Raw genomic sequence first — 24,093 nt, forward strand, 5'->3', positions numbered from 1 at the left:
TGGGCATTTGGGTTGGTTCCAGGTCTTAGCTATTGTGAATTGAGGTGCAATAAACATTAGGGTGCAGACTGCTTTTTTGTTTGCCAATTTAAATTCCTTTGGGTGAATTCCAAGGAGTGGGATGGCTGGGTCGAACGGTAGGGTTATCTTCAGGTGACTGAGGAATCGCCAGACTGACTTCCATAGTGGCTTGACCAGTTTGCATTCCCACCAACAGTGGGTTAGTGTCCCTTTTTCCCCACATCCTCGCCAGCATCTGTTGTTGGTAGATTTCTGAATGTGAGCCATTCTAACCGGGGTGAGGTGAAACCTGATTGTGGTTTTGATTTGCATTTCCCTGATTGCTAGTGATCTTGAACATTTTTTCATGTGCCTGTTGGCCATTTGGATTTCCTCTTTTTGAAAAATGTCTATTGAGGTCCTTGGCCCATCTCTTAAGTGGGTTGTTTGTTTTGTTTTTGTGGTGTTTCTTGATCTCTTTGTAGATTCTGGTTTTAACCCTTTATCTGTTGCGTAGTTTGCAAATATTTTTTTCCCATTCTGTCGGTTGTCTCTTCACTCTCCTGACTGTTTCTTTTGCAGTACAGAAACTTCTCAATTTGATGCAATCCCAATAGTTGATTTTGGCTTTGACTGCCTGTGCCTCCTGGGTCTTTTCCAGAAAGTCTTTGCCTGTGCCAATATCTTGAAGGGTTTCTCCAATGTTGTCTAATAACTTGATGGTATCAGGTCGTAGATTTAGGTCTTTAATCCATGTTGAGTGGATTTTTGTGTAAGGTGTAAGGTAGGGGTCTTGCTTCATGCTTCTGCACGTGGAAATCCAGTTTTCCCAGTACCAGGGGTGTTTTGTTTATTTGGAGGCGTCATATTGTCATCGTTGATCTTATTTCCTCGATTTTTGTGTTTGTTGCTTGGCATTGTTAATTCTTCTTCCCTCACTGTGAGTTTTTTTTTTTTTGTTTTTGTTTTTTTTATACTATGTCTGTGTTAAGTGGACTGCCTGCTGTTGGAAGAGCCTTGGAGGCTTGAGATGGGTGTGGCCTGAGAGCTCTGCTTGGTTCTTCCGGGTTGCGGGTGTGCAAATGTGACACCCTCAGGTTATGTGTGGTAAATCTCTCTCTATTTATTTATTTATTTTATTTTTTATTCAGGAGGTAAGTAATACCGCACGGCTGAGCAGAATTGATGGTATTTAGCTTCCGATCTCTGGCTTCTACCCAAAGAGTCTGTGCCAGTTCAGTTTCTCCTGCAGACTCCCACTCGGTTGCCTAGGCTACTGAATTGTAGCCTTAGCTCTCCCCTTTTGTTTTGCATATCCCGAGTGGGGCCTGCTTTTTGTCTCTTGCTGGCCTTTGCAAGGTTGGTGGAGAGAGAAACTTGTTTGTACCAGTACCCCCCCACCACCCCTTCTTATTTTTTCCTTCTCTCCTGTAGTCAGTCTGGTGAACTTTCCTGCCTCAAGGCCCGCTTCCCTCTAGATTCTGTCTGCCGTTTCCCCGCCAATGTCTCCGGTTACTGAGCTCACCTCCCCTTCCAGTGCCAATGTGTGGACTCGGAGCCCTGGGCATCCCTGCTCTCCCCGCTGGTGTCTGTGTGACATCCACTCCCTTTCCCGCACTGGTGCACAGACCCTGTGGCTCCTGCAGCTCGGCTTCCGCGCGGTGGGCGACCTTTCTCTCCCAGTACGTCCTCCGAGTCACAGCCACTAGATCCGGAAGAGTTTCCTCTGCAATTTTTTCCTGATCCTTTTTCTGAGGCTAACGTAACTCCACTTTTATTAAACTATATTTTCCCGGACTATCGTTGTGAGCCCTCACTATTCCACCATCTTGGTTCTGCCTACAGAGACTCTTAAATATAAATATGGATTAAACATGGGAGTACTACAGTTTTAAAAAAATCAGAATTTTCTATCTTTGAATTATACAAATAGTCTTTATACTTGTTTACTTTTGAGAGTACCTACTTTCCAAAAGGTCTGCAACTGCTCCAGGATCTACTGCATTTTCAAATACCTTTTCAAATCTCATGCACCGCTGAATCACAATAGGGAACACAGATTGAAAGCAGTCCGTCTCCAGGTACTGATTCAAGAGGTAGATCCCGAGGAAAACATCCTGCTTGTCAGGCAGGAACACTCCTGTGCAAGAAACCTGCACCTGGCAGCAGCAAGGTCCTTCCCCCAGTCCTCACCTCCCTTGCACAGGAAATTCCAGTTCCCCGCCACCTCTCCGCTAGGTGTCACAATTGCGCTCCCGCCACCATCTCCCCTGCCCCTCCGGGATGGCCGTGCGGAAGCGGAAGAGGCTGCAGGGCCAGGAAGCCTCTGGTTCGGCCCGCCAGCTCCCGGGGCAGGGCCCCCAGCTGCAATGTCGAGCCCCTGGAGGAGCGTCGAGGGACGGCCGCTGAGCGCCTCCTCCTCCAGCAACAGCAGCAGCCCCGGCAGCCTGGCCCTTGGCAGCGGCAGGTTCGAGTTCCAGTCCTTGCTCAGCAGCCGTGCTCTGGCCACCGAGCCCACCTCCGCCCGGCTCCGCGCATCCGAGAGCCCGGTGCACCGCCGCATCTCCTTCCCCTTGGCCGTGGCAGGCTCCTCGCAGGTGCCCCCGCCCTCGCTCATCTGTAGAAATTTATACAGAACTATACAGCTTTACAGTTACAAACTTCCTCCTCCTTCTCTTATTCCCACACTCATTTTTTACTGAGATCTATTTTCAGTTGACTTTATACACATATGATTAAGTCTATGTTAAGTAAAGAGTTCAAGAAATAGTATGAGGAAAAAAAACAAAGAAAATGAAACTGTTCTCAACAGTCAAGATAAGGGCAGCTCAAGTCATCCCTTTTCAAAGTGTCAATTTCACTTATATAGATTTTGTTTTAGGTGTTCTATTAGTTCTCACTGATAATGGAGAATATATGGTATTTGTTAACATTTCTTTTAAATAGCAAGGTGCCCTGTAACTAGGTGGATGCACATTTATAATAGTTACATCTTCCTGTTGAATTGATCCTTCAATCATTAAATAGTGCCCTTGTTTGTCTGTGTTAACAGTTTTTGTGTTAGTCTATTTTGTCTGATATTAGGATGGCTACACCAGCTCTTTTTTGATTTCTGTTTGCATGGAATATCTTCTTCCATCCTTTCACTTTCACTCTGCATGTATCTTTTGTTGGTGAGATGTGTTTTTTGTAGGCAGAGAATAGATGGGTTTTCTTTTTTAATCCATTCAGCCAGTCAGTGTCTTTTAACTGGAGAGTTGAGGCCATTCATATTCAAGGTGACTATTGATAAGTAACAACTTTGCCCTGCCATTTTTCCAAAAAAATTCTTATTTTTTACTTTGAATTTCGTTTGAAATTTTATTGAGAGATTTTCTTCCTTTACCTTCTTTTGTATTGACGACCATGTTTCTGAATTTCAGTGTGCAACACATCCTTAAGCTTCTTTTGTAGGGCTGGACTGGTGGTGACAGATTGTTTCAATTTCTGTTTGTTATGGAAGGTCTTTATTTCACCTTCATTCAGAAATGAGAACTTTGCAGGGTATAATATTCTGCATTGACATTTTTTTTCTCTTAAGAATTGGACTATATCTCACCATTCTCTCCTAGCCTGTAGGGTTTCTGATGAGAAGTGCGCTGTAAGTCTAGTTGGAGATCGTCTGAAAGTAATCTGGCATTTCTTTTGTGCACATTTTAGAATCTTCTCTTTTATGTTTTCCTGTGGTGAATTTTATTACAATGTGTCATGGTGAAGATCTTTTCTGGTCATGTCTAATAGGAGTTCTGTGTGATCCCTGTACTTGGATGTCCCTTTTTTTCTTCAAATTTGAAAGTCTTCTGTTATGATTTGACTAAAAAGGCCTTTTAATCCTTTCTTTCCACACCTTCAGGAATTCCTAGAACTCGTAGATTGCTTCATTTTATAGTGTCCTGTAGATTCTCTACAATGTTTTTAGATTACTAATTTCATCTTCTTGTATTTGGTTTGACTGTATAATTTCCTGTGATTTGTCTTCTAAGTCTGATACTCTTTCTTCTGCTTCACCAATTCTGTCATTAAGCCTCTCCATTATGTTTTTTATTTGTTTTACTGAATTCTTCATTTTATTTTGATTTCTCTTTAAGATCTCAATTTCATGGGAGAAATTTTCTTTCATTTCCTGTATGGATTTCAATAGTTCATGCATTTGCTTCTGATTACTTCTATGTAGTCTTTTTTTCCTATAAAACCAAAGGGGGCTGGTGGTAGTGATTTTTTTAAAGATTTATTTAAAAGTGTTAGAGAAGGAGAGGCAGAGAGAGAGAGAGAGAGAGAGAGAGAGAGAGAGAGAGAGGTCTTCCATCCCCTCATTCACTCCCAAACTGGCCACAATGGCCAGAGTTGCACCGATCTGAAGCCAGGAACCAGGAGCTTCTGGGCCTCCCATGCAGATGAAGGAGCCCAAGGACTTGGGATATCTTCTACTGCTTTCCCAGGCCATACCAGAGAGCTGGATTGGAATTGGAGCAGCTGTGACTTGAACAGGCATCCTTATGGATGCCAGCACTGCAGGTGGTGCCTTTACCCACTAAGCCACAGCGCAGGCCCCACTTCTATGTATCTTAATGATCAGTTTCTTTGAATTCAATTTCTTGCATTTCTTCCATCTTATCATCTTTGCAATCTAGTATTGAAGTGTTGTGTTCTTTTGGGGGGATCATGTTGTCTTCCTTATTCTTGTTTCTAGGATTTGTGTGTTTGTTTTTCCGCATTTGTGGAGATTCTTATTGGTTTCTTTTTCCTCTTTTTTTTTTTTTTTTTTTTGCTGTGGTGGCTTTTATCTTTGTACTATGATTCTGCAAACAAGTGGATTGTCTACTTTCAGTAAGTATCTAGAGGCTTGTAGTGGGTATGGCCTGGTAGCTCTGTTTAGTTCTCCTTGGTTAAGGGAGAGCCTAAGATGACACAGCCAGGTGTGGTGTGGTAAATATTCTCTCTCTTTTTTTGATAGGCAGAGTGGACAAGAGAGAGAGAGAGACAGAGAGAAAGGTCTTCCTTTTCCATTGGTTCATCCCCCAATGGCCTCTGTGGCCAGCGCACTGTGCTGATCTGAGGCCAGGAGCCAGGTGCTTCTCCTGGTCTCCCATGCAGGTGCAGGGCCCAAGCGCTTGGGCAATCCTCCACTGCCCTCCCGGGCCACAGCAGAGAGCTGGACTGGAAGAGGAGCAACCGGGACAGAATCTGGTGCCATGACCGGGACTAGAACCTGGGGTGCTGGTGCTGCAGGCGGAAGATTAGCCTAGTGAGCCGGGTGCCGGCCTCTCTCTCTCTTTTATTTAATCTGAAGAGGAATTTATTCTGCTCAGCTGAGCTCGTCTCCTCAAAGGAGACAAGTACCTGAGTATAAAATTTTCTGCTCTGTTCCAAAAACCATACAAAGGATCTGGACAGTCCTCAGTGTAAGTTCAGATTCCCCACGGTGTCTCTCACTGGTTAACCAGGAAGCCCTGAGTGTGGGGAATCTCCCACTGTGACTGCCTAAAGTTCCAGCCACAGTGAGTCCTCCCACACACTCTCAGTTTTTTTTTTTCACAGTCCTGATACAGAAGCTGCATACAATCACAAGCTCCTAGTCCCTTGTTAGTTTTCCCCACCAGAGTCAGGAGTTTCCACTTGGCTTGTTACTGGGCATGGAAACGAGCAGGCACAGCTGTTATGTATGTCCAAAATGGCACCTGCTCTATTGGCCTGTTACAAGGACACCATTGTAAAGTGATCAGGGAGAGAGAAATATGTCCATCCCGTCCTTTTTTTTTTTTTTCTCTCCTTACATTTGGCTGGTACACTATACTCCATGGGGCTCCAAGCCAAGTACCCTTTGGGCTCTTCCTGCTGTTTTTTTGCCAGTGGCTTGGACTATTATGGTCTGGTTTCATCTCACTTTCCAGTGCTGGTGTGTAGGCAGACTCAGTTTTTGGAGTCCTGAGTTGTGGGCGTCCACACCTTCTACGTTGGTCCACTTTATCCCTCTAATGTAGGTAGTTTCCTCTGCTGTTTTCTCCCTAACTCTTCTCTGAGACTATACTCTCTCCCCTTTTTTTTAAACTATCTTCTCCTGAACTAGAGCAGTAAGCTCCCTTCCTACTCTGTCATCTTGGATTTGCCAAGTTAAATATTAATCTCCTTATTTTACAATATTTTTCCATTTATGTAGAAAGCAATAGTGATCATGAATTTAAAAATCAGAGTTACATGCAGCAAATTTCTTTTTTATGATTATTTTTATTTATTTGAAAGGCAGAGTTACAGAGAGAGGGAGAAACAGAAAAAGAAAAAGAGATATGCCATCTGCTGGTTCCCTCACCTGATGGCCCCAACAGCCAGGGCTGGGCCATGCCAAAGCTAGGAGCCAGGAGCCAGGAGCCAGGAACAACTTCTGGGTTCCTACATAGGTGCAGGGTCCAAGGACTGGAGCCATCCTCCACTGCTTTCCCAGGCTCATTAACATGTTGCTGGATTGGGAGTGGAGCAGCTGGGACACAAACTGGTGTCCATATGGGATGCTGGCATCTGAGGTGGCAGCTTTACCTGCTGTGACACAATGCCAGCCCCAGTAACTTTCTTAACTTGCCATCCTGAGAACCAAAACCCATGCTTATTATTTTCACCAGCCATATTTGTTATGCTAAACTTTTATTATAGTAATTCAGCCAGTTATAGAGTAATGATTACAAAATAGTAAATATTTGATCCCTTTTAAAGGAAATTATGCAATAATTGCAGTATACAATAATTTCAGTAAACAAAGAGCTCCTTTTTTTATCTTCAGAGTTCTTCATTTTTATTTTTGTAGTTCTCATCTATAGCCTATCTTAGCCAATAATAGTTTTAAACTTTTTTTTTTTTGACAGGTAGAGTTAGACAGTGTGAGAGAGAAAGGTCTTCCTTCCATTGGTTCACCCCCCAAATGGCTGCTGTGGCCAGTGCACTACGGCCGGCTCACCATGCCCATCCGAAGCTAGGAGCCAGGTGCTTCCTCCTGGTCTCCCATGCGGGGCAGGGCCCAAGCACTTGGTCCATCCTCCACTGCCCTCCCGGGCCACAGCAGAGAGCTGGACTGCAAGAGGAGCAACCGGGACAGAATCCAGCACCCCAACCAGGATTAGAACCTGGGGTGCCGGTGCCGCAGGTGGAGGATTAGCCTATTGAGCTGTGGCGCTGGCTGGTTTCAAACTTCTTAACACACCACTCATTGATTTTTGGTAGTCCCTCAAACAGGTGAAGACCATTCAAGAGAGACTTTGAACTTCCCACATGCTTTCCCTTATTGTAGCATTAACCAACACTTAAGATGCCTACGTGTATTATCACTTTCTAAATTTTAAAAGATTTATGGAGAAATTAAACTTTGGTATTTTTTATATGTTTGAAGTGATTTTGATATGGTTGATAGAAAATATGTTTCTGTATGTTTAGAAGCTATCAGCTGTACTCTTTTTCATTATCTAGGTTGGTGGCAGGTCACTGTTCTCTCCAGATTTCTATAACATTCCATTAATGTTAATCATACTGATAGGTCTAAGAGTCAAAGGGATCACATAAACAAGATTAGTGTCTGCTAATACTAACTGATAGAATAAAAAAGGGAAAGAACGATCCAAAATGGGAAGTGGGATACACAGCAGACTCATAGAATGGCAGGTGTCCTAAACAGCACTCTGGCCTCAGAATCAGCTCTTAAGGCATTTGGATCTGGCTGCAGAGCCCATGAGAGTATTTTAGGCATGGAAAGCCAAGACACTCTACCAAAAAAAAAACAAAAAACAAACAAACAAAAAAAACCTAAATGAAAGATCTCTGTGAGTGAGATCCCAGTAGAAAGATCGGGCCATCAAAAAAGGAGGTACCTTTCTCTGAAGGGAGAAGTGAACTTCCACCTTGACTGTGACCTTGTCTAAATAAGATTGAAGTTGGCAAACTCAAAAAGGCTTCCATAGCCTTGGCAACTCATGACAAGAGCCTAGAGAGATTACTGATGCCATAAACAAGAGTGTCAATTCGTTAAGTTAACAACAGGAGTGACTGTGCACTTATTCCTCATGTAGAATCTCTGTCCATAATGTGTTGTTCAATGTGAATTAATGCTATAACTAGTACTAAAACAGTATTTAACACTTTATGTTCTGTGTGGGTACAAACTGATGAAATCTTTTTATATACTAAATTGATCTCCTGTATATAAAGAGAATTGAAAATGAATCTTGATATGAATGGAATGGGAGAGGGAGCGGGAGATGGGAGGGTTGCAGGCGGTTGGGAAGTTATGGGGGGAAAAAGGTCATTGTAATCCATAAACTGTACTTTGGAAATTTATATTTGCTAAATAAAAGTTACAAAAAAAAGCAATGCTGCTACTGAGTTTGAGCTATAGTTAGAGTAGCAAAAACTTAAATATAAAATTAAACAGTCTAAGCCATTGCTTACTTGTACTTTGGGGGCTTGTTATTTTGGTAAGCAACTACTTTTTAGGATGACAAGTTTTTCCTGGTGTGAAGTCTCTAGTACCTGTTCCTACATCATCATTTTAATCCATATTTGCTTTTTGATTAAAGTACTTGATTCCAGCACTTTGATAACAGAGTAAATTTTATCTTTTTTCCCCCAGGAAAATGCATTCTTTCCCTGCCAAAGACGACACTTGTCTGTGGTCTACCCCTAAGAACTTTTTGCTGTCATTTCCTTTTGCTCATTACTGTGATTCTTCCAGATTTAAAAAAAATTCTGAGTCTTGAGGCATTGCATCTTTTTTTTTTTTTTTTTGACAGGCAAAGTTAGACAGTGAGAGAGACAGAGAGAAAGGTCTTCCTTTTTTTGTTGGTTCACCCCCCAAATGACCGCTATGGCCAACCTGGACTAGAACCTGGGTGCTGGCGCTGCAGGCAGAGGATTATCCCAGTGAGCCCCGGCCCTGGCCAAGGCATTGCATCTTTCTGCAGAAGTTTCTCCTCACTCATTTCATTGTGAGAAGCAGTATACCAAGTGGTTAAGAGTGGAGTTTTTGAGTTAGAAGTGTCTGAGTTGTTCTCTGGCTCTACTGTCTATTACTCTTTGTCCTTGAACAAGGTATTGTGCCTTTTCAAACTTCAATGTCTTTATCTAAGAAGTTAATATTATTAATACGAAAAGCAGAGCTAGCATTACTAAATGTAGATCTTCAATAAAGTAATGATCTAAACTGTCTAGTGTAGAGGCAGGCTTACCATCGTGTTTTCACACACCTGTTACTCTAGATTACACACATTTGTGAAATTCTCTCTGATGTTCCCAAGCCTATTTTTTTCCTTTAGGAACCTCTTAAAAATCCTGCCTTTTCATGTATATTCATATACATCCCTAAGTCAACATTCAATGTTTGCAGATGTTTACTTTGCTAAATCTTCATTGTTTGGCATCTGCTTGTCTATCTTTCCAACTAATAGCTTAGAATGCAGTCTAGACTTTTTAGGTCTTTCTGATGTTTAGTAAATCACAATATGCTATGCAACAATCAGCATAATGTACTGTCCATGTTATTGCTTTCAGATGATGACAAGGATGATGATAAACTCATAAATAGGAAGCTATAATATTTTCAGGATGATGGCCAATATTTGATTAAAATGAATTCGATTTAAAGCTCATTCATCAAATGTACTTCATTGCATTTGTTATTTAACTTCATATGGAGCTACTGGATCATGGACCTGTGTGTGTGTGTGTGTGTGTGTGTGTGTAGACACGTGCATATATGTGTATATGTGTGTGCACACACATGCAGGCATATGCACACACATTCCTGCATACCATAATGTGTATTTAACATTTTTACCAAAGCTACTGCTACAAATTGCTACATGGCAAGGAATTAACATCTCTGGGAATTCCCTAATAAGAGTAATTAGAAAAGGTGATTTAAATAAAAAAGTATTTTGAGATTTGTCTGCTAAAGATTACAGAGGTCTATGGAGAATCTTAGCTGTGAATTACAGGTGACTAGGCATTGTATAAATTAATCTGAACTAGAAATTATTTTTCCATCTATCTTGTGAAACTCTGCCTGATATTTATTAAATAACAAGATGATTACATTTAATTCCTCTATGCAGAATCTAAGCAGAATCTAGAAGACCAAAATGCCTTGAGAATATAGAAACACTGGAGCCTTTGTCCTCGGTGCTCCTGTCTTCTTATGGAAAGGACTGCGTGGGTAAGAATGCCCCAGTTGATAATTAAACCTTGTCATTTCCCAAGTTCCTATTTTAAGTGAGGTAGGTACTTCCTTTGGAGGTCCTGATTAGTAGTGTCTATGTTATTTCTAAGCATCTTAATTTGTATTTTGTATGGCATGTAACCATTTTTCATAAATTTTTAAATTTTTTTATGAATGAATACTACATATTTGAGACGTTAAGGCCCCAGAAAAAAGGTGGTATCATATGGGAAGTTGGCAGCTGTCTCTAGTTTTGGTATTTGTATTTCTGGAGAGTTGGTTTTTTGTACTACTAATGAAATCACTCTCATTTATTGCTACATCATTGGTTTTAGAAATAGTTTTTAAAGATTTTTTCAATTTTAAAGAATTTTTTAGAGAATTTTTCCAGGAATTGTGATGGATATTATAATTCAGGCAGAAATATTATCCTTCAGATTCTTTAATTAAATATGGGACGTGTGTTGACACTGAAATAACTACACTATACTGTATTATTGGACAAGAATCATAAAGAAGAAAGAGTGCAAATGCTATGGAATTCTTAGGGGAGAAGGAAGACTTTTGATGGAGAAGATATGGGGAAAACTGCAAGAGAAGGTATTTGTTGGGTTTCTCTAAAGAAAGCCAAGATTGGTTTATTCTCATATGAACAAAACTGAGAAAGGAGGAAAGTCCAGGGTGTGTTTATGTTGAGAATAGGAAATAAGTTCACATCTGCCTAAAGTTACTTATTTTCAGTGAGAGCATTGTGACCTTGAATTAGCAATGTGTTTTATTTATTATTAGATTTTTTAATAAACATTTTGATCAAGAGACATCCATGATTAGGGGAGTTTTGTTTTTCATTTTCAGTAATAAGATTGTATGTGAAGGAAGAGCTGGATTATATATGATTTATTTGACTCTATACATTCATTAAATTTCACATCTTGGCCTACATATCCTAAGTGTTAGCCCAAGGAATTGACAGAGAGCAGTGATTCTCTTATACTTATGGTTATAAGGATACCAGGAAAGCTTGTTTTACAAAATTCTGTGTCTACTAATACCTGGTATTTTTTATATTATTTAAAGGCAAATGATCAATGCTTTGATGCATTTTCCTCTGTTAAAACCGAAAGCCTGTGGGCACAGTCTGAGAGCCTTGTGCAGGGAAGGGCTGTCTCCAGGGGAGGCATGTTTCTGGAAGATTTAGATTTATATTTTTAATGACTTTACAGTTTTACCTACCATGGTTTGATATGTCTTAGAAACATGCATGTCAAATATAAGTAAATAAGTATATATACTCATACATAAAATATAACACTGAGTTCTTTGGTAGTTTTTATATACATTTATTTAATGAAAATTACACAAAACAATCAGTGTATTGTGCCAAAAAGGTGTTTCCCAGCACATAAAATCTGGAACCAGACCATTCCTGGGTAGCTAGATTAGGGATGATTCTCTGGAGGAAGTTTGGCTGTGCCCTCTTAATGAATACCTTGATTTTTCAATTGACTATTCAGCTGCATAACAGGACAATTAAGTTCATTTTCAGCCTTCTGCTATATTAGTATAATCTTATGGAAATAGTTGTTAATAAAGCCGTTTTGTTCTAAATTGATTTTATTTTATGTAATTCTAGCCTTTTTACTTAGAAAAGAAAATAATTGAAGAGCCAGCATATGGTTACCTTATGCTGCTTTTTATTTGTCCCTTCCATTAGTGTATTTCATGGTCTTCTCTCTGATCTCTATTTTTCATAGATAATTCTTCCTTGGAGGACTCCTGGATTTCATGCTGCTCTTGGATGTTTGGGCCTTCCTCAGTGTCCTGCCTCACTTGGGCCTGCTTGGTCCGTCAGCATGCTAAGAAATCTAGACTTCTCTGCCTTGTCTTTTGTTTCTAATGTTACTTATTCTCTCTTTCTTCTTAACAAACAGCCAACCACTTTCCTTCTTGCCTGCCTGCCTACCTGCTTTCCTTCCTTCCTTCTTTTTTTGTGGTTCATAGAACCTAAGGATTTATAAATTTTGTTAATATTTGCAAAGTACCAAAAGCTTGTTTTTATCAATACTTCTATGACATGTTTTGCAGTTGTTTTATATTCTATTCTTAGGATGTTTCTATTTTTATTTCTTCCTTTGTTACTTTCTTTTAAAGATTTTTATTCATTTATTTGAGGCAGTCCTTGCAACCATTGATCTTTTTACTGTGTCCATTCTTTTGCCTTTTCTAGAATGTCAAACATTTGGAATCATATAGAATATAGCTTTTTCAGATTGGCTTTTTTCACTTAGCAGTATGCATTTAAGTTTCTTACATATTTTTATGACTTGATAGCTCATTTCTTTTTAGCACTGAATAATATTCCATCCTACTGAAGGATATCTTGGTTGCTTCTGTTTTAGCAATAATGAATAAAATGACTATAAGTATCCATGTGCAGGTTTTTGTGTGGACATAAGTTTTCAGCTCTTTGGGTAAATACCAAGGAGTGATCTTGCTGCATCATATGGTAAGGGTATGTTTAGATTTGTAAAAATTGTCAAACTCAGTTCATTTTGAATTCCCACCAGCATTAAACTAAAGTTACTGTTACTCTATATCCTTTGCCTGCGTTTAGCATTGTCAGGTGTTCTTGATTTGGCCAATCTAATATTTGTGTAGTGGTTTGCATTTCTGGCTGGCACTGTGGCGCTCCTGGTTAAAATGCTGCCTGCAGCCGTGGCTTCCCATATAGACACCAGTTCAAGTTCCAGCTGCACTTCTTCCAATCCAGCACCCTGCTTATGTGCCTGGGAAAGCAGCAGCAGATGGTTCAAGTCTCTGGGCCCCTGCACCCATGTGGGAGGGCCAGAAGATGCTCCTGGCTCCTGGCTTCATCCTGGCCTAGCCTCAGATGATGTGGCCATTTGGGGAGTGAACCAGCAGAGGGAAGATCTCTCTCTTTATCTTTCATTCTCTCTCTCTCTCTAATTCAGCCTTTCGTATAAATAAATGTTTTTAAAAAAGAAAAATGATTTATTGAAACATAAATTTCCATTTCCCTTATGATATTTCATATGGAACATCTTTTTATGTACTCATTTCCTATCTGTATATCTTCTTTGGTGACATGTCTATTAATGGCCTTGGCCCATTTTTAAATTGAGTTTTAAAAATTATTGAGTTTTGGCCGGTGCCGCGGCTCACTAGGCTAATCCTCCGCCTAGCGGCGCCGGCACACCGGGTTCTAGTCCCGGTTGGGGCGCCGGATTCTGTCCCGGTTGCCCCTCTTCCAGGCCAGCTCTCTGCTGTGGCCCGGGAAGGCAGTGGAGGATGGCAAAAGTGCTTGGGCCCTGCACCCCATGGGAGACCAGGAAAAGCACCTGACTCCTGGCTCCTGCCATCGGATCAGCGCGGTGTGCCGGCCGCAGCGCGCCGGCCGCGGCGGCCATTGGAGGGTGAACCAACGGCAAAGGAAGACCTTTCTCTCCGTCTCTCTCACTGTCCACTCTGCCTGTCAAAAAAAAAAAAAAATTATTGAGTTTTGAGGCTCTTTGTGTATTTTGAATAAGAGTCCTTTATCATGTAAGTTTTTTGGAAATACTTTTCCCAGTCTGTGGATTCTCATATTATTCTTTACAATGTTTTTCAAAGAGCAGAAGTTTTTAATTTTAGTCCAGTTCAGCTTATCAGTTATTTTTCTCATGGATCATACTTTTGGGGTCAGAGCTTATAAAGTCTTTGCTTAACCATCATCTGATGATGGACTCCTTGGTTGATTCCATTTCTTGGTATTTTGAACAGTGCTGAAATAAATACAGTGGATCAGGTATGTCTTTGATTTGAAAATTTCATGTCTTTTGGATAAGTGTCCTTTTTAACCAACACTTTAGCTGAATTTTATTGGTAGGATAATGTTTGATTATCTGTATTAATAAATGAGTGTAATCTCTTTATAATAATTGTACTTATTGATAACCTATTCATTTTACTATCTGAAGCTTATATTTTCTACTTTTTTCTTAATTTTCTTCTCTTCTTTTTGTAGTATAAGTTTTTTTTTAAATTTTTTGACAGGCAGAGTGGACAGTGAGAGAGAGAGAGAGAGAGACAGAGAGAAAGGTCTTCCTTTTGCCGTTGGTTCACCCTCCAATGGCCGCCAAGGCCAGCATGCTGCGGCCGGCGTATCGCGCTGATCCGAAGCCAGGAGCCAGGTGCTTCTCCTGGTCTCCCATGGGGTGCAGGGCCCAAGCACTTGGGCCATCCTCCACTGCACTCCCTGGCCACAGCAGAGAGCTGGACTGGAAGAGGAGCAACCAGGACAGAATCCGGCGCCAGGACTGGGACTTGAACCCGGTGTGCCGGCGCCACAGGTGGAAGATTAGCCTATTGAGCCGTGGTGCCATCCTGTATTATAAGTTTTAAAAAATTACTGTATGACTTGTTTGATAGTATAGGTACTATAGATTGTATTTCCTTCCATTCTATTAGAAGTTATTTTAATGGAAGTACTTTTCTGTAAACTTTCTCTTTTTTTTTAACTGACTTGCAATTGTATATAATTGTTCTTTTTTTTTTTTTCATTTGACAGATAGAGTTAGACAGTGAGAGAGAGAGAGAGAGAGACAGAGAGAAAGGTCTTCCTTGCATTGGTTCACCCCCCAAATGGCCACTATGGCTGGAACTACGCCGATCCGAAGCCAGGAGCCAGGTACTTCTTCCTGGTCTCCCACGTGGGTGCAGGGGCCCAACCACTTCAGCCATCCTCCACTGCCTACCCAGGCCACAGCAGAAAGCTGGACTGGAAGAGGGGCAACTGGGACTAGAACCCGGCACCCATGTGGGATGCCAGTGCCGCAGGCGGAGGATTAACCAAGTGAACCATGGCACCTGCTCCTATATATAATTGTTCTTTAGGTTTGTCGCTCCCCCTCTTCGTGGAGGAGCAACACAGGACCCTGCGCTGTTCTTCCGTCTGCTCGGCCCTCCCCGGGTTTGCTGCTGGTTCTTCCCGGGTTGGCTACTATCCCTTCCACCTCCGTGGAAGGGCAGTTCCCCCTGGCCGCATTCCCCACTTCCGCAGGGGAGCGGCACACCGCCGGCCGGCTTTCTTCGGGGGCTGCACGGGTTCCCTTAGATGTTCCCCATAGATGTTCCCGGTGCATGCCGTTTCTCTCCTCCTTTATAGTCCTTCTCTGCCAATCCCAACTCGGCTGCCCACACGCCGAGTACGCTGCTCTCCAATCAGGAGCAAGTCCTACAGTTAATTGGTTGAACTGGAGGCAGCTGTGCGGAAGCTGTTTACTTCTCTCCCAGCGCCATATTGTGGGAGAGCAGATGCATAGAATAAGTCTTAATTCGAGTAACTTAGTCTAGTCCGGATTGCTCCCCACAAGGTTCATCTATGCTGTCACAAATGACAGAATTTCTAACTTTTTTATGACTGAATAATAGATTAACACACATATATATACATAGAACATTTTCTTTATCCACTCATCTATTGATCACACATAGGTTGACTTATATCTTGGCTATTGTGAACAGTCCTACAATAGACATGGGAGAGCGGATGTCTCTTTTTATATTTAACAGACTGTTTTATTTCTTTTGTATGTTTACACAGTAGTAGTATGATTGTATGATAGTATAGCTGTATTTTTGTTTATATTTTTAAATATAACTTGTATTTTCATTTTATTTGGAAGGGATGGGGGAGAGCAGGTGTATAGAGATCTTCTATCTCCTGGAACACTCCTCAATGCCTGCAACAAACTAGGGCTAAAGACAGGCCAAATCCAAGAGCCCAGTCCTCAACTTGGGGCTCTCATGCGGGTGGCAGGGATCCAAATACTTGAGCCATTACTGCTGCTTCTTAGGTTGTGCATTAGCAGGAAGCTGGATCAGAAGTGGAGTATCTGGGACTCACCAGGCACGCAGATATAGCATGCACGCATCCCAAATGGTGATTTAACTAATGTGTCAAATGCCTTCCCCTATTATTAATTTTTTAAAGGATGTTAAACAGTTTTATGCCCACAGTTTTAGCATCATGTATGAAATTCAGTTTCTTCAGAAACACATATTTGGAAGACTGACATGGAAAGACAACATTTATTTATAGCCCCATAATCATTTAGTAAATTAAATTAATTTTAGGCCGGCGCCACGGCTCACTAGGCTAATCCTCCGCCTAGCGGCGCCGGCACACCGGGTTCTAGTCCCGGTTGGGGCGCCGGATTCTGTCCCGGTTGCCCCTCTTCCAGGCCAGCCCTCTGCTGTGGCCAGGGAGTGCAGTGGAGGATGGCCCAGGTGCTTGGGCCCTGCACCCCATGGGAGACCAGGAAAAGCACCTGACTCCTGGCTCCTGCCATCGGATCAGCGCGGTGCGCCGGCCGCAGCGCGCCGGCCGCGGCGGCCATTGGAGGGTGAACCAACGGCAAAGGAAGACCTTTCTCTCTGTCTCTCTCTCTCACTGTCCACTCTGCCTGTCAAAAAAATAAAAAAAAAAATTAAATTAATTTTAAAAAATATTCCCCAAGAGATAACTAAAGGCCTAAATACCTCCTAAATATTGCTGAATTCTATCCTACCAAACATTTAAAGAAGAAATAACAGCACAATAATGTGTCCTTTCAGAAAGTGAAGAAGGATCAAATGCTTTCCAAATCATTTTTAAAGACAAACAGAACCCTTATATCAAAACCTAGTGAGGGGGCCGGCTCTGTGGGGCCAGCATCCCAAATGGGTGCCAGTTCGAGTCCCAGTCCACTTCCAATCCAGCTCTCTGCTATGGCCTGGGAAAGCAGTGGAAGATGGCCCAAGTGTTTGTGCTGCTGCACCCACATAGGAGACTGGAAGATGCTCCTGGCTCCTGGCTTCAGATCGGCACAGCTCTGGTCATTGCGGCCATTGAGGAGTGAACCAACAGATAGAAGACCTTTCTCTCTGTCTCTCCCTCTCTCTGCTTGTAACTCTACCTCTCAAATAAATAAATAAAATCTTTTTTGAAAAAAACCTGGTGAGTACAAGAAAGAAAAATGCTAGAATTATAGTCCTAATAAATATAGGTGAAAAAACATCCTTAATAGATCTACAGTAAGTCAAATGTAGAAAAAATAAATAAAATGAATGATTAGATACTTTTCCTCCCCTTTCTGTACCTGCATACTGTTGAGCTTCATACTTTTCCATATTTTCATGATGTCAGTTATTATTTTACTTCTAATGTATTTCTTGTAGGAATGGCGTTATGATGATGAATTCTTTCATTTTTTTTTTTTTTACTAGTCATGGAAAGCCTTTATTTCTCCTTCATATCTGAAGGATAACTTAACTGATATGCTGGCTGACAATTGTTTCATGACTTTGAGTATTTCCTCCCATTCTATCCTGGCATGTAAGGTTTCAGTTGAGAATCTGCCAATAGTCCAATAGGGATTCCTTTACAAATGACTTGACAAGTTTCTCTTGCTCTTTTTAGAATTCTCTTCTATGTCTTCTTTTTTCCCTTTGGACAGTTTAATTGTCATACACTTTGGAGAGGATATTTTTTGCCCTAATATATTCAGGCTCCTTTGGGCTGCCTGTATCAGGTTGGTAGTATCCTTCCCAAGATTTAGAAAGATTTTAGCAGTTATTTCTTTCTCTAAATGATGTGTGTGTCATTTCCTTTCTCTTTCTGGAATACACATAATGCAAATGTTTGCTTAATATTGTCCTGTCATTCTCAAAGCCATTCTTTATTTCTATTTTTTCTATTGTCTGGGTTATTTTAAAAGACTCATCTTTAAGCTCAGAAATCTTTTTTCTGCATGTTCATTCCTGCTGTTGAAGCTCTTGAATACAATTTCATTTTTTTTTAGTTCTTTAGCTTGAAGACTTTTTTTTTTTTTTTTTTTTGACAGGCAGAGTGGACAGTGAGAGAGAGAGACAGAGAGAGAAAGGTCTTCCTTTTGCCGTTGGTTCACCCTCCAATGGCCGCCGCTGCAGCCGGCGCACCGCACTGATCCTGGCAGGAGCCAGGAGCCAGGTGCTTTTCCTGGTCTCCCATGGGGTGCAGGGCCCAAGCACCTGGGCCATCCTCCACTGCACTCCCTGGCCATAGCAGAGAGCTGGCCTGGAAGAGGGGCAACCGGGACAGAATCCGGCGCCCCAACCGGGACTAGAACCCGGTGTGCCGGCGCCGCAAGGTGGAGGATTAGCCTGTTGAGCCACGGCGCCGGCTCCTAGCTTGAAGACTTTTGATTGGTTCTTTCTTATGATCTCTCTTTACTGAATTTCTCATTCATTTCATGAATGATCTTTCAAATGTTGTTGACTTCCCAGTCTGTGTTCTCTTGTACCTCATTAAATTTCCTAAAAATTATTCTTTTGAATTCTTTGCCAATCAGGTTGTTGATTTCCATTTTTTTGGGCGGGGGAGAGGGGACTGTTGCTTGAGATTTATTGTGTTCTTTTGGAGACATAATCCCTTGCTTCTTGTTCTCCCTACTGTGGTTTTTATGTCTGTGGTGGGTCAATTGCTTCTACCAGTTATACAGGTGGCTTTTGTAGTAAGAAACTTTGTGTAGGCAGTTTGTCCTAGGATATTAGTTGGATGAAGTCTATTGGCTTTGGTTCCAGGCAGATTCTTAGTGTAATGTTGGCATAGCTCTATCTTTTTTTTAAAAAAGATTTTATTTATTTATTTTAGAGCTATAGTTACAGGCAGTGAGAGGGAGATATAGAGAAAAAAGTCTTCCTTCAGTTGGTTCACTCCCCAAATGGCTGCAATGGCTGGAGCTGTGCTGATCAGAAGTTAGGAGCTTCTTCCAGGTCTCCTATGCAGGTGCAGGGGCCCAAGCACTTGGGCCATCTTCCACTGCTTTCCCAGGCCATAGCAGAGAGTTGCATTGGAAGAGGAACAGCCGGGTCTAGAACCAGCGCCCATATGGGATGCTGGCACTGCAGGTGGAGGATTAACCTACTGCTCCAAGCCGCTGGCCCTGGCATAGCTTTATCTTTAATTAACATTGGAAATGTCTGCAGGTGTCTCAGTGGCCTATGATACAGGGGTTGTGGAGATTATACTGCCAGCCCAGTTGAGATGCAGCTTCCTTAGATGAGGCAAGTTCACTTTGATCTCTGTGTGTAGTGTGCCTGACAGTGGTTGTGGTGCTTCTCTCAGTTTTCTGTGACTCATGAGTGTGAGGCGACCTCCGTGTCGCAGCGTGTGCACAGTGTGTGAGCAGTAGCAGGGTAGAGTGCCCATCACTGCCTGGGGCACTGCACAGGGACTTAGCCACAGTAGTGTGCTTGTATCTGAGGGCTGCACAGATAACTTCTCAGGGCCTCTGGCATTGACCTGTCAACGGAGGAATGCAGTCTCCTGGGGCTGAGCGTGTGTGGAAAAGACAAGATGTTTGCATTTCAGGGTCTAAATGGGCTGAGCTTCTGAGAACAGTCTTCTCAGCTGCCTCTTGGGGCCAAAGGAAGATGAGTAGGGCTGCTTCATTTGCTTCCTTGGGGTCTCAGAGATTCAAATCCCTCAGGAAAGGCTGCTTAATTGTTTCCTGGGTTGCTGGTGTTAGAGTCGACCGCCCGAAAAACGTCACCAAGAGACACGTCTCTTATGCAAACAGCACGGGGAAGTTTTATTGATTATCCAGCATGCTGGGGCTGTCTGATCATCATGAGCAGAGCAGCCCCGAATAACCAAAGGTTAGGGTTTATAAAGGCAAAAACCGCAAAACCGGGAAGGGGAAGAGAATACACGGTTGTTAAGCGGTTGCTAAAGTCTTACAATCAGCAATTATGATCTTAAGACATAGACAAATCACATCTTCATTATTAGCCCAGGTAACCCAGGTGCAACCTTTCTACTTTTAAGCTTGAGCAATCATGCTAGGGGGTTTTTGTGTGTTGCCAAGGGTGATGTAGTGCACTGCTATTGTCCGGCTATTTGAGATCATAGTTTCGGACCAGAGTCTCACGGTGGGGGGGTTGCTTTCCCAGAATGCAGTCTCAAGTGCTCCAAAATGGAGTCCCTACTGTCAAGGTGCTACTTCACTGTTTTATTTTTACAGCTGCACTAGGAAGGTTTAAACCTGTAAGCTTAAGCTTAACTTTTGACACCTGTACATATACAATTTTAACTCTTCACTGGGTAGGCGGATGTGTCCCTCACCTGTTTCTGTGAGTCTCTGTGGTTCTAGTGGCTCTGAGGTTGTCCAGTTGCTTCCCATGCCTGAATTATAATGGGTGGGACTACTTTGCTATTCTGGGGCCACTGGAATATGGGCAGAACCAACTGACTGTTTTTTGGGGCCTCTCTAGGCTGAGCTATTGGGGTGTGCTGCCCAGGTTCTTCTTAGAACATGGAAATGTGGATAGGGTCTATTAGCTGTCTTGCTGGGTCTGTGTTACTCCTGGGAGCTGGTACCAAGATGTGACTTGTCTTCTTCCTACTCTACAAAATGGGAGGCATCTCTCCCCATCCTGTGCTGCTTGGAGTTAGGAGACAGGTAACATGGGCAACTTTTAGCTACCTGCTTTCTTTAATGCATCTTTTCTTATTATTATACTAAACCAGGTACTATGTTCTCTCCTCTGACTTCCCCCGCTCTTACTAAAGTCCTTTGGTGTCTGAGTATCTATTCACATTTATGTCTCTTTGGGGAGACCATTGGTGTAGGATCTTATTCAGCCACCATCTTGCTCTGCTTTGCTCCAAATTTTGCTTTAAATATTACCTAGTATATTTTTCCCTTTTAAAAGCAAGACAAGGACTTTAGCCCCTTAATCTATTAAGTAATCTGGTCTGTGCCTTACTTTTTCCTGATTATTTAACATGAAAATTTCATATAAATTGCTCCTTTATTTTTGTAGGTAATATTTATTTAAATTATTAACATACTTTATCAATTTCTGTGCTTACTACTTTTTTCCCTGTGGGCTCTCTTTCTCCGTACTGTGAAGTTTATCCTTTACCAGTTCTTTTGGGGATCTAGCTGTGATTGGGTATGTGTGTAGGTTTCTTAGACCTAGTATTCTTTATTTTCTTCTCACTTTTGCACAATAGTTTAAATTGACTTAGAATTTTATCTTACTTTTAGTTTCCCTCACATGTTTTCAAGTATTTTTTTTTTATCAGCTAGCATTGCTGACAAAAGTTCTTTTTATCAGTATTGTCCTTCCTTTATATGTAGCCTATCACTTCTCTTTGTGAGGATTTGAGTATATTTATTTATCCATTATCATTCAAATGTTTATTGATTTCCAGTTAGTGTTCTGGGCACTGGGGATATATCAGTGAAGAAAGTAGTAAAAATCCCAGGACAGTGTAGGAAATGAGTATAAAAACTAAGATAAAGTTAGTGCCATAATAAATTTAACCTCTAATTATCAGTGCTTTGATGCCTCACAGTTTAATATTTTTTATTGATCAAACTGCCCCAGTTAGGCATCTCTCCTGCAAACACTTATGAAAAGACACAGGCTTCTTCTGCTTTGCGGTTCTGCCATTTTTAACATTCTATGTCAATGCCATTTTTGGGTTACCTCTTTCCAGCAGTCAGATAGGAATAAAACCATGGAGACTGCACGGAAGGGATTTATAGATGAGGTGCAAGTGGCATTTGTCATTTTGGCCCACTTTCTGGTGGCCAGAAGTCAGTCAATTTTCTGCATTTAATTTAAGGTTACCTGGGGAAGTAGTCTGGTTGTGGGTGCAGGAGAAAAAAGAAACTTGGTTGAGGAGCATATAGTAATCTTTGCCCTGGAGCAGAAGAGAATAAAGCAAAGCAAATTATGTTATATACTATTGGTTTTAAGAGTAAGATGAATCAGGAGGATTGTAGTTTTAGATGGGTGGCTGGTAAAGTTCTCACTGAGAAAATGTGTATGAGTGTGAGTATAAACCTGGAAGAAGTAAGGGATTGGTATCTGGTCAAACTATAAAGGAAAAACATTGCAACCATAGAAAATGTACATTTCTTGAGATGGGGCAAACCCAACCTGATCAGAGAAGCAAGAAAAGTGATGTGGCTCCAAGGAGAGAGGGGGCAAGGGCTTGGAGGAAAATGAGGTTAACAACATCACAGATTAAGTAGGCCTATGTGGAACATTGTACAAGTTCCATTTTTACTCTGAATGATATTAGAAGCCATTAGTATGCTTTGAATGGAGGGTATGATCCAATGTATGGATTATTAGGGTAACTTTGGTTGCTAGGTTGAGAACAGAAGTGTGGATTTTGGGAAAGGAGGAGAATTAGACCCGGCAGGAGGCTGTACTTTTAGGGTGAGTGTTAGTAGTCAAGGTGGTGTGACCCGATTATAATCTGAATCTGTTTTGAAGTTAGAACTGACAGGATTTGCTAATGAATAGGGTGTAGGATATGTAAAGACTAGAATAATCAAGAATGATTGTTTGGCTTCAATAATTGGAAGAATGGAAATGTTATTTTTTGAGGTTGTGCATATGATTGGAGGAGGATCAAGAACAGTTTTGATGCGTGGAATTTGAGATAACTGTGATTTCCAAATGGAAATGTAAAGTATCTAAGGGGAGAGGGCAGCCTGAAAATATGCATTTGCCAGTTCTTAACAAATAGATGGTAATTAAAGCCAGGAGGCTGGATGAAATTACAAGGTTAAGTGCATGTCATGGAAAAGAAAGATTTTAAGTTTTGAGCCTTGGAATATTCTATGTTCAGGTTGGTGAGGTGAGAAGGAACCAGAAAAAGAGACTGAGAAGAGGATAAGAGGAAGTAAGACAAAAGCTAGGATAGAGAGGAACTTCCTGGAAGCCAAATGAAGAAAATATTTCAGTAAGGAGATAATGATAAGATATGTAAAATGCTGTTACTAGGTCAACTAAAATGGAGCCTTGGAATGGACAGTTGAGTTTAATAGCATGAAGGCTGTGAATGACCTTGAAAAGAATGGCTGATTGTATTCCTAGGTAGCAGACTTTAAGATGGACAGGATCAAGAGATTTATTAGCAAGTGCTCTTGGAATCACCGTCTTAGGGAAAGACAGGGAAGGAAAAAGAAGTTGTTTGAGAAATTGGTCTCTCATACAGTCTAATAACGTCTTCAGCGGATCTGTGGGCGGCTCTGATGTTCAGGTGATCTTTCATAGTAGTTCTGAGTCGGGAGAAGTTATCAGGGCCTGCACAAACCCCTTGTTGACTAGTCTCTGAAGGTATAGTGCCCTGGAAAGGGACATGATTTTGGACATGGTGACTCCTCGGCCTACACAGTTCTGAGAAGGGATCATAGCTGAGGGCTGTGTTCTTTTGCAGAAGCTTCAGAATAAGTTCTTTTGGGAGCTTGGATGATGCTTCATAGTTCTACTAGGAGCAGGTGAGATGGAATGGCAAGGGCAAAAACCTATTGAGAGTGGGATCAAAGGAGAACGGGAAGACAAAAATCAGACAAGGAGCATAGGCGTTTTTCTTCATTGCTGTTGCTCATTAGGGAGAGTTTGGTTGTGGATTCATTTTTATTCTCCTTGCTTGGCATCTGGAGTGTACTTTCAATTGCAAGATTCAGATCATTTTTAAATACTGATGCTTCAGCCCTTGCTTTTCTTCCATTTCCTTTTTTCCTACACCATTCTTTATACACATGTCGGAATTTCCCCATCTTTTCTTTATACCTTTTAATTATTATTTCATCTTCTTTTCCCTTTCTCTGTCTCCCTTAGCCAGCATCTGGAAAATTCCTCAGTGTTATTTTCTGATTTACCTATTCTTTTATACTGTGTCCAGTCAAGATTTTATTCTGTATATTGAGCTTATAAATTTTTTTCAAAGAATGTGTTTTTGTTTCAGGGTTTTGATTTCTTCTTTTTCATATCCCTATTTTATTTCTAGCTGCTTTATTTCATATTTTCATATT

General features: G+C 41.5%; 1 protein-coding gene across 23 annotated transcripts in view; it reads left to right on the forward strand.

Moving 5' to 3' along the window:
• Positions 1 to 24,093, forward strand: part of IQCM (IQ motif containing M) — a 577,684-nt gene that overhangs the window by 97,541 nt on the left and 456,050 nt on the right. For 15 of the 23 annotated variants that reach the window (XM_070047451.1, XM_051819390.2, XM_051819388.2 and 12 more), the window contains one exon: positions 10,128 to 10,228. The exons of 1 other annotated variant lie outside the window; for it this stretch is intronic. The gene's annotated coding sequence lies outside the window, so the exon portion shown is untranslated. Of the gene's footprint in view, positions 1 to 10,127; positions 10,290 to 10,668; positions 10,832 to 10,862; positions 12,075 to 24,093 lie in introns of those variants that run through there. 7 more of the 23 variants (XM_051819382.2, XM_051819385.2, XM_070047450.1 and 4 more) reach the window with 3 other exon arrangements.

This window comes from Oryctolagus cuniculus, chromosome 8 (genome assembly GCF_964237555.1).
Source record: "Oryctolagus cuniculus chromosome 8, mOryCun1.1, whole genome shotgun sequence".
Lineage (NCBI taxonomy): Eukaryota > Metazoa > Chordata > Mammalia > Lagomorpha > Leporidae > Oryctolagus > Oryctolagus cuniculus.